The following is an 11,343-nucleotide window of genomic DNA, read 5'->3' as shown; positions in this document are numbered from 1 at the left end:
TTGCGGCATCGATGGAATGAAGCAAGTGTTGCTTTGCTCTCCAGCGTAGGGTGTTAAATCGCTTCCGGAAGTATTCTGTGTGAACATTAAATTTCAGCTTTGGATCAAAATAGACACTGAGATCCTTATGGCAGGTAACCACTGGGACAAGAGTGCTCAAAACTGATGGTTGAATTATTGTTGGTTGCTGTTGCAATGAGTAAATCATTATTGCAGATTTTGAAGGGTTAAGGTTTAGCATTTTCAAGTAAGTTGAAAGAGTGGTCAAGTTCTCTGTGATTGAAGACGTAATTGCCATTGGGTTCACAGACGGTGGAATTAAAGTAAGAAACTTTGTCATTGGCATATATGAGAGCATCATCACAGGGACTCATGAAAGGAATTAGAATGGCTGAGAAGAGAAGGCCAGACAGGACGCCACCTAGTGGGACTCCTGCATTGATTTTTCTTGTAAAGTGGGTCTTCTTCATTGTGAGGTGGACACTTCTATTCCTCAATAAGGCAGTGAAGAAAGCTAGGTCTCCATTAATCCTGAAGAAGAATTGCAGAAAACTGGAAGAGCTGTGACGTCTAGACTGTCAAAAGCAGCCTCAATATCGGCGTACACAATAGCTAATTCGGATTTAGTTTCGAAGGCTTGAAGACTGTGTGGCCATGAGGTTTGTTATGGTGGATCTGTTTGCGACTGCGAAATGGAACTGTTTCGGCTTCTGTAGCATCAGCTGTTTGTTTAATGCTGGAAGGAGTACCTTTTCAAAAAGTATGGGGAGGGTAGAAGAAGTTGAGATTGGTCTGAAATCTTTTAGGCTTGTTGTTGCTTTAACCTTAGGCAGTGGCCTCACAGAGTATTCATTCCATCGAGCAGGGAAAACTTGTGTGGAAAGAACAGTTGTAGATTGAGAGCAATGCAATTGCTCTCAATCTTATCTCTGAATAGCATATATCAGTTGCTGTCTTGTGATGGAAATTATGAAAAGGTCATCATTATGAGCAAATTGAGTTTTGGAGAGGAATTTCAGCAGAAGCGAAATTGGCTTTGAATCTTGAAATGTAGTCCATCCAGTTATCTAGATCAAGATTTGAATTAATGAGACTGTATCTGGATGAGTATGGCGCTTTCCTTTAGACAAGTAGCATCGGTGTATCTCTTTATTGCTGATGCCTTAAGTCTGTTGAAAATAGCTCTTGCTCTGGAGTATAGGATTCGATCTTGCGTTGTGCCAGAGATTTTCCACTGCCCGTGAAGGTACTGCTTGTTGTGGAAACTGCGCATCTTGTGATTAGATCAACCTGCGAGGATTGGGCCACACTATACACTAAAAAAAAGAGTGGAAATGTTGAAAAATTGCATTCAACATAATAGCAGGGTTTGCCCTGCACAAAAGCTCAAAAAGACATTGTTATGCGAGGTTTACCGAAATTCTCTAACCGTGTTAGAGCGAAACCATGTTGTAGAAGTACCGTGTTATACAGAGGTTGCCTATACACTAAAAATATTACAAAACGGTGAATCACTTTCGCGTAATTAGTTACTGCATTCGATTTCGCAAAATGCTGTCTTTTGTTATACAGTAATTGTAAATTATTTTTAAATAGTATTGTTTCTGTTCCACTTGTAAATGGTGGGTAAAAAGATTGGCAAAATTTAACAAGACAGTTGAATATTCAAGAGACGAGCAATATGCATGCACTAACAAATTAACTAATTTCCATAAAAACTTAGAATTACAAAATACAGTATATGCACATTATCAAAGTCTGAAAAATCAAGAAAAAATAATATGGCAATCAGTAAGTATTAAAGAGAATTGTTTTTAGCATTCAATATTTGGCACAACAAAATTTGGTTTTAAGGGGTAATTCAAAATTATTCTATAAAAATAAGGGAAACTTTTTGCAATTAATACAAATGATTTCCAAATTTGATTCCACTTTATCGGAACACATTCAACGTATTCAGATTGATAAACTTCGCATGCCATATTATTTAAGGTACAAAATTCAAAATGATATTTTAAATACAATAGGAAATAGTATAAGGACAAAAACTGTAGATAAGTTTCAGGAACCTAAATACAGTATTATTCTTTGATTTTAGATTGTAGGCCTGATGCCAGTCATCAAGAACAATTGACAATTATTTGAAGATTTGTAATTTATAATAATGAAACACAAAAAATTGAAGTTAGGGAACTTTTTTAGGTTTCTGTAAAATTGAAAATACGACTGGCAGTGGACTAACTACAGGTAGTTCCCGACTTTACGAGTTAATTCGTTCCTAGCGCGCACTCGTAAAGCGGGAATTTATTTCTTATAGACATAATGTTAAAAATAGGGGTTACGTTCTCAACAATGAAATTAGTTAGCTAATTAGTTTGTTTAAGCAATGATTGATTTATCCAAAGAAATGAAAACATAGCCTGTGAAATCAAGCAAATTATAATAATAAACATGACTTACAAATGTTAAAGAATGTTTATTCTTCATCATCATCTACTAAATGCATTATTGGCTCGTTGCATAAGGAGCCCTCTTCTTCAGAAATGTTTAAGAGGCGTTTGTTTCCAAGATAATTTTCTTTTTTCTTTATAAATTTCAATAGCATGCATAAGCATTTTTTAACGGAACGCACAAATTGCAACTAACAAGATTTGCTCAGGGCATGCCGTATACTTTTTCAACTGTGAACGGACAGTCAAACATAGATATTACGTTACCTACAACTAGTATTTGTAATAAAGTCGTTGGTTGGAAAATTCTTACTGAGGCGACACAGAGTGAGAACAGAGCAATACATTTTATCAAGTTTGACGGATCAGTTGTTAATTCTCTCAGTTTGCAAAATATAAACAGATTTTCAATTAAAACAATGAATTGGGAAAAGTTTAGGCAAGCCTTACGTATAGAATTTGAGAGAGACACTGGCACACAAATGAATGGTTTAAATGCTTTGGAATACTCTTCATATATTCAGAATGCTTTGTATAGAGTAACATCTTATGCATGTAAGAGGGGGAAAATGGGAAAGAACAAAGTTCCTTGGTGGTCTGAGGAATTAGCGTCTCTTCGTAGACAAGTTATTTCTGCAAGAAGAAATTACCAAAGAAGACGATCGTTGCCAGCTCAGGAGGTCGAATAGTTTAAAACCAATTAGAAATTATACTGTAAAGCAATTAGGCAGCACAAGACCAAATCACTGCAGAATTTTTTTAAAAGAAACAGGAAATACGGAGCTGTGGGGTTTATTGTAATAAAGTTCCCTTAGGAGATATATTTTACAATGTAGATGATATGTTACATGAACCTACATTAGATTGGTTTTCTTCAGTTGCTGCAATAGTGACAGCCTTGATAAGTGTGATGATATCGGACAAGACACTGCTGGTCAGCTTAGAATAAGAATGGAAAACAGTTTATATAACACGTCTATTGAAACTGAGCTATTTAATATGATTGAGTTACAATCAGTTATGAAACAGGTTAGGTTAAAGAAATGTCCTGGTTGGGATTTAGTATAAAATACAGTAATAGTTAAGATGTTTGAAATTTATCCTGAAATACTGTTAAATATGTTTAACAAATGCCCTTTAGAATCAGTTTTTTCCATAAATATGAAAGTTCGCAATTTTAAAGATGATACTGAAACCAGAATCCTTCGGAGCCTAGAGCATACCGGCCGATATCTTTATTGGCCAACCTAGGGAAGATATATAAGAGACTTTTAGCCATAAGATTAAATGAATTATATAAAGTTAATTGTATAGTTGAAACAAATCAATACGGATTTAAACAGGGAAGATCTGCTGAAGCCGCTATATATGATTTAGATCATTATTGTGATACTGCTACTGATAAATATATTATGGCAGTGTTCATAGACTTCGAGGCGGCGTTTGATTCACTGTAGTGGGAGAGTGTAATATTAAATGTGTTAGTAAAGATGAGTTGTTCATATCAATTATACAAAGTAATAAGAAATTATTTTAGAAATAGGAAAATATCAGTAAGGGCACGTCATTTAGTTTACGACACACTAGTATACTGCGGATGTCCCCAAGGCTCCATACTGAGGCCTGTGTGTTGGAATCTTGTGTTAGGTCAGTGGCTCTCTCGGAGTCTTGAACACTGTCATTTTATAGCATATGCAGATGATTTGGCAAGTTGTGTTCCGGGGTCTTCAAGATTGGTCTTGAAGACAAGGATTAAGAAAGTATTGCAGGATCTGACCCAATGGGTTACATTTCATAAGTTGAACATCTCTATAACAAAAACTAAGCTGATGGTTTTTAAAGGGGCTTTCAATTATGATCGTCCACCTACTGCACGTATATATAATAAACAAATAGCGTACGTTAAAACCAATAAGTATTTAGGAATAACTATAGATGATAAGTTAAGTTGTACAGAACATGTAGAAAATTTAGCGAATAAAGGAAGAACTTTTAGTGCTGCTATAATTAGGATAACCAGAACAGAATGGGGTTAAATAAAAAACAACCCTTAGATTGTATTATAAGGCTGTTTTCCTGCCAATTGTTTCATATGCTGCTGGTATTTGGTATAGGATGGCAAATATTGTTAGAACAAAAAATAAATTATATTCCATACAGAGGGTGATGTTATTAGCAATTAATCGAGCATGTAGGCCGGTTTCAACGAATGCCGTTCAGGTGATAGCTGGGGTGTAATCCCCTGGATTTGCATGTGATATATAGAGGGATGGTGTATCATTTAAAGAAGGGTAGGGAAGTTAGCTTTATGGGAATAACTTCTAATACATCTGTTAATATGAAAATTGAGACAAAGAATTTTAAATGAGTTATATGATATATGGCAATATAGGTGGAACAACAGTATGACTGGTCTAGTCACCAAATACTTTTTGCCAGATGTTCGCTATTTGTCATTAAACAAAATATTAGATTGGTTTTTCCCAGCTATGGCGGCTTCTTTTATATTGACAGGGCATGGATCAGTAAATGCAAAACTGTTTCAGTTGGGTATAGCGACAGATAGTTTTTGTATTTGTGGGATTGAAGAAGATTGGAAACATGTATTATTAGATTATAATCTGTACAAGGAAGAAAGATCTCTGTTGTTTCAAACAGTTTTAATAAGTAATGTTAATGAATTACACTTGTTTGTCTCAGATAGAGATAGATTTAAAGCTTTTCAACATGTTTGTCTTCGTATCTTTAGAAAAAGAAGACAATTGCTGAAAGCCACTCAGTATTATCTCACCCCCCCCCCATTTTTTTCTCTCGTGCCCATAGTTTGGGGGTTCCTTTCACCCTTAGTTTGGGCTTTTTTTTGTTTTTTTTTCCCCTTCACCCTTAGTTTGGGTTTAATTTTTTTTCTTCTTCTCACCCATAGTTGTTTTTAATAATTTGTAAACCCATAATTTGTAGTTTTATTTCAATTTCAGTTATTTTTAATATTACCATTTTTTAATTAATTAATTTTATTATTGTATATATATTTTTTTATTTTATTTTTTTTTATTAAAACGTGAACAGTAGACACATTTTCAACAACTATTTACATTCTATGTACAAAGAAAAAAAAGTAAAGATAAAGAAAAACTTTAGAATGAAAAACAAAAAAGTTTCAATATTTTAATTTCAGGAAATAAGAAAAACAGTTTCTTGGGGTTGGGCTTGGATCCTTCTCACATTAAATGTCACACGTTGAAGGTGATTGACTGTTCGGTGATGGTGAAGAGGAGACCGCCGCTGTTCCATTCGCTGTTAAGATGATCCACAGTTTCTGGTTTTTTGCTGTGGAATTCGAGTTTTATATATATACAGGGTGTTTCAGTTAAACGTTTCAGAACTTCTAAGAGGGGTAGGGAACATCCTGACAACTCGAAATCATATACCAATGGGCAGAATCGAAAATTCCGAGCTTTAGTGCAGGGAATCTTAATTTCGCACAAGAACGCCAAGTTAGTAGGATGGATGATTACACGAACGCAGAGTTAGCCGATATGCATTTGGCGTACGGGGCTGCAAATTGTAGTGGGCCAGCCGCACAGCGTTTGTACGCGGAACGATATCCGACGAGGCGTATTCCCAGTCATAATTTCTTTGCAAGACTGCACCAGAGGTTAGCTGAGAGAGGTTCATTTGAAAGAGCTGGCAAGGACAGGGTAAGAACAGCACGGACTCCAGCCGTCGAACAGAATGTGCTGCAGCATGTACAGGGGAATCCAAGAACGAGTACACGAAGTCTAGCAAACGCAGTCGGGGTTTCCCCATTGCAGCGTCTGGAGGATTCTCCGAGAACAAGACATGCATCCGTTTCACGTGCAGCGTGTCCAGACACAGCAACCGGAGGATTATGCACCTCGTATTGCTTTCGCACAGTGGTACCTTGGAAAATGTGCTACAAATCCCCTTTTTCCTGCTGAAGTGTTGTTTTCCGATGAGGCATCCTTCACAAGGGAAGGAATTTTCAACACGCATAACGACCATATCTGGGCGGTCGAGAACCCGCATGCAATACGACGTCGTGCAGCACAGATTCGATTTTCGGTCAATGTATGGGCAGGTATTATGGGAGATTACCTCATCGGACCTTACCTGTTACCGTGTCGTCTAACCGGACCTATCTACTTGATCTTTCTGCAGCAAGTATTGCCACAACTTTTGAGAGATGAACAGATTTCTGCATCGACGCAACAGACAATGTGGTTCCAACAGGATGGAGCCCCTGCCCATTATAGCGGAGATGTTCGTAACTACCTGGATGTCACATTTGGTCAACAGTGGATCGGACGTGGTGGTCCCGTGCGTTGGCCTGCTCGGTCACCCGACCTATCATGTCTTGATTTTTATTTCTGGGGTCATATGAAATCGCTAGTTTATGACACCCCTGTTGACAATGCTGAGGAGCTGGTTGAAAGAATCGCAGTAGCTGCCGAAGAAATTCGAAATTCGCCTGGAGTATTCCAGAATGTTCGGATGTCCATGCGTCGGAGATGTGAGGCGCGCATTGTAGCCCGTGGAAGAAACTTCGAACACTTACTTTAATCCATGTACCTTTTGCTTCTTTTCATGTACATATGTATTATTAAAACGATTTCTCACTTACGGTCTCTTTTCTTTATGGTGCTTCTGTGTACAACACCGCTTCAGGAAAGCATTTCCGACCCCACATTGCTATATGATTTCGAGTTGTCAGGATGTACCCTACCCCTCTTAGAAGTTCTGAAACGTTTAACTGAAATACCCTGTATAGATTTTTAAATTTATTTATTATTTTATATATATATATATATATATATATATATTATTTTTATTTATTTATTTTTTTTGCTGGTACTCAGGATTGGGCACCCTGAGTACGGGATTTGCTGGCATCCACTGGTATGGCACACCCGCTGATGGATGCGGGACTTTGTGCTATAGCATAGACTATTGGAACAGGCCCGGCTCTACATGCCGTCGAACGTGCGCCAGGAATTGGTTGTCCGGGAGACAGTAAAAAGTTCGCGAAGCTTAAAAAAAAAAAAAAAAAAATTATGAAGAGAAGATTCTGAAAATTTATTTATGTTTTTTTACGATTGAAGATTTCAGTAAAGGGGAAACACATTTCACCATAATAACGTAAAAAAACACAATTCCAGCTATTGGTATTTTCGAAAATGCAATAAAATCGAGTTTACTACCCCTTTATAATTGCTTGCAGTAACAGAAAAGCCCAATAAGCCGGAAAGTGCAAATTGTTTTATGGTTGTGACCTCCAGAAATGTGCTTTAGAAAATCATCAAAAGCCGTTCAAAATTGGTTCTTATAACAGAACATATGATAACGATGAAAGTGTAGTACATTTTAATGATTTGAATTAAAAACTAGTACAATTTACAAATTGTACTAGTTTTTAAAAAAACGACGTTTTAGACAGTTATATAGCGAAAATTTCCACTTCCGAGGTCGTGAAACGAATTATCAAAATACAGTGTTTTATTGGGTTCACATTACGATATTTTCACGATACGATGGTATGGAACAGACTAATATCATAAAGCAGGGTAAGCTGTATTGTATAGCTATGCGCGTGGTTTGAAATGCGGTATTTATGAATGTTTAATATTCATTTTTTGCAATTAATGTTCATATTTTCGATTTTGTTGATACTTGAAAAAAAAAAATAAATAAATAAATAAAGCGCGAACTGCTTGTACATTCATTTTAAAATTTTTGGAAAAATATAACATTAATATTCAAAATATGCGTGGGGCAAGGCTATGACAATGGGGCCAATATGAAATATGGTCCGAGCCGTTTTTGTACCTTGCGCTGCACACACTTAGAATTTAGTGGTGAATGATGCGGCATAAATATCTTTTGAGACAATTGATATTTTTGAATTATAGAGGAACTTTATAATTTTTTTTCTATACTAAACGGTGGGCAATATGAAAAAACAAAGTTTCAAAACTTTCTCTGCAGCCAAATCAAATTAATGTATTTTTTCAACATATTTATTTCATTTATATATATGTTATTTTGTGTTTAATATATGTTATTTTAATCATTGATTAATTATGTTATATATGTAATATACCGTATTTCCCCATGTATAAGACGCACCTTAATTTTGGGGCCCGAAATTTAAAAAAAAAAAAAAAAAAAAAAAAAAAAAAAAAAAATGTATTACATAAAGTTATTGAACAAGTTTTATTCATCATAAAATTCATACAACTCCTCATCACTGATGAGGAGTTGTATGAATTTCCATACATGAATTCAAAACTCCCATCCATTAGCTTGTCCTCATCTGTGTCTGATGACGAATTACTGTCTTCATATATTGCCTGGTCCTCAGTTCCATCTATGGCATTTGAAATGCCACACTTTTTAAATGACTTGATAACGATCTCAATCTTGATATTATCCCAGGATCTTTTCACCCAGGTACAAACTTCTCCTATAGTTGGTTTCTTCACTCTTCCTGCTAGTGTCAAATTGTCCCCAGAAGACAATTTGACGAATGGAACCAGTGGATGTCCCCATCCATTGGTTCCATTCGTCTCTCATAACAGCTTTGAAGGGTTTGTTAATGCTGACATCAAGTGGTTGGAGCTGTGATGTCAAGCCTCACAGGTATGACGGCAAGTTTTGTTTTTTGCTCTGCAGCAATCTTCTTTGTGTTTTTTGTTGTGTGCCCTGAACTGATCAAGCACCAATAGGGCAGGTTCGCGTAAGAGCCCACCTGGTCTCCTGCTCCAAACTTTCTCAAACCAGATCCATCCAACCCTTGTCATGAACGTGGACAATTGCTCCTCGAGGAATGTCTTCTTTTGTTATTGTTTTGCGTTTGAAAATCAGCATAGGAAGCAGCTTGGTTCCGTCGGCACAACAAGCACAACTGTATTATAATGGCTCTTTTCATGTCCACTTGTCTTCAGTTTCAGTTTTCGCCCCGTTCTTATCAACAGTTCTGTTACTTGGGAAATCAAATTGAAGGGGGACTTCATCCATATCTGTAATCTGTCCCAACTCAAATTGATGTGTCTTCCGACATTGAATGACAAAACGATGAAATTCAAGGACCTTCTGCTCATAGCTTTCAGGCAAGTCTGGTGCGTGTACGCATGCTTAGTCCATTCCGTTTCATGAACCTGAAGCACCAATTGTGTCCTCTTTTGAAATCAGTAACTTTTTCATCAGCAATTCTTCTTGCCTCATGTTGAACCATCTTTGTGGACAGGAATTCCAAATGCCCTTTGCTCTTCAATCCATATCTTCAATTCCTTCTCTAAAGCAGGCTATTTTGCTGACTTGCCTCTCATGGCCTTCTTCTGCCGTGGCGTTTTCAGTAGGGTTTCTTCTTCCCGTAGCCAGTCTCGGATTGTTTTCTCAGTTGGAGGAAGACCAAACTTACGTTCAGCAGCACGATTTCCATTCACTTTTGCAAACTGGATCACCTTTAACTTGAATTCAGCACTGTACGAAAACCTTTTCTGAGTCATTTCTGGGCAGAACGTAGCAAAACGTAACCTAATATACCGGTAACAAGTGCGAAACAATAAGGGCAAAGACTACAAGCGCGAAAAAGCGGGAAATGCAAGTAAAAAAAAAATCTACAACCACTGTATAAGACGCACCCAGTTTTTATACCCCAAATTTTTCGAAAAAAGGTGCGTCTTATACATGGGGAAATACGGTATGTTATTTTGTGTTTAAAAAATAAAATTATACATTTTGGAAATATTTATTTTTAATCCCCCCCCCCACAAATTGATATAAGAAAAATGATCGTGGGGCAGAAAAAATAAGTTTGCACCAGGGCGACCATATAGACTGGCGCGGCCCCGCTCATACTATTGGCGAAAAGTTAATATTTCCAGCACTAAAAGTTATTGAATCTCACCTTTATAAAATAAAGAAAATCAGCTGCATTTACTCTTATCAAATAATACGGAGAAGCGTAGAATTTTGGAAATGGTGAATAATATTGAAGAAAAACTCTCATAAAGCACATTCAAAGCTGTCAATTTTTTTCTTTACATGTGGATGAAAGCAGTGGCGGATTTAGCACTTGAGAAGCCCCAGGCGCAATTAAAATTTGATGCCCCCCTCTAAATATTTTCGGTAGCACTACAGTGTGCATTCTACGCGCACGTTTTTACTATAGCACGCGCTCTAGATTTGGTGTTGCGGTTTTAATCATTTTGGTTGCGCAATTCTTTCATACATATTTTAACTAATGTTTAAATGAAAAAAAATGGCACAACTAAGCATTAATGATAATACGTATTCTACTTCAGATTCACTTAGTTGGCATAGATATTTCATATATGTAATATCTAGGGATATTCGCATAAGAGTTTACTAACTTCTCATATTAAATTACAGTTTTATTCAGTAACGGTAATAATGATGAGTGTAAAAATTGAAAATGAAACAGTTTTATTTTTTTTTTGAGACCTGAGATTTGAGCCCCCCCCCTCTATTTAAGAGGCCACAGGCGCGCGCCTCGTGAGCCTCTGCGGAAATCCACCACTGGATGAAAGTAGAGACATAGCAGATAATGTCAATTTAATGTGCTTTGTAAGGCATGATTTTTCACTGACACCATCAGTGAAAATTTTGTTTCGTAAATCCCTACCGACGAGAACAACGGCTGAAGAACTTTTTAAATTAATAATTATATAACTCAAAGTGGAATCGATTGGAACAAATGTGTCGGATTGAGGTGCGATGGCACCTGGTCAATGGCAGATTCCTATACGGGACTTTTTCCGAGTGTCCGAGAGGTGGTTACAATTGTGAATGGGTGCATGGTAGATTCACACAGAGAAGCGTTAGCTGTAAAAAAAAAAAAAAAAAAGGAAAA

This window comes from Mastigoproctus giganteus, chromosome 1 (genome assembly GCF_048544385.1).
Source record: "Mastigoproctus giganteus isolate SK-2022 chromosome 1, ASM4854438v1, whole genome shotgun sequence".
In the NCBI taxonomy this organism is placed as follows: Eukaryota; Metazoa; Arthropoda; class Arachnida; order Uropygi; family Thelyphonidae; genus Mastigoproctus; species Mastigoproctus giganteus.
The sequence above is the reverse complement of the archived record's forward strand: the minus strand, read 5'-3'. Positions refer to the sequence as shown.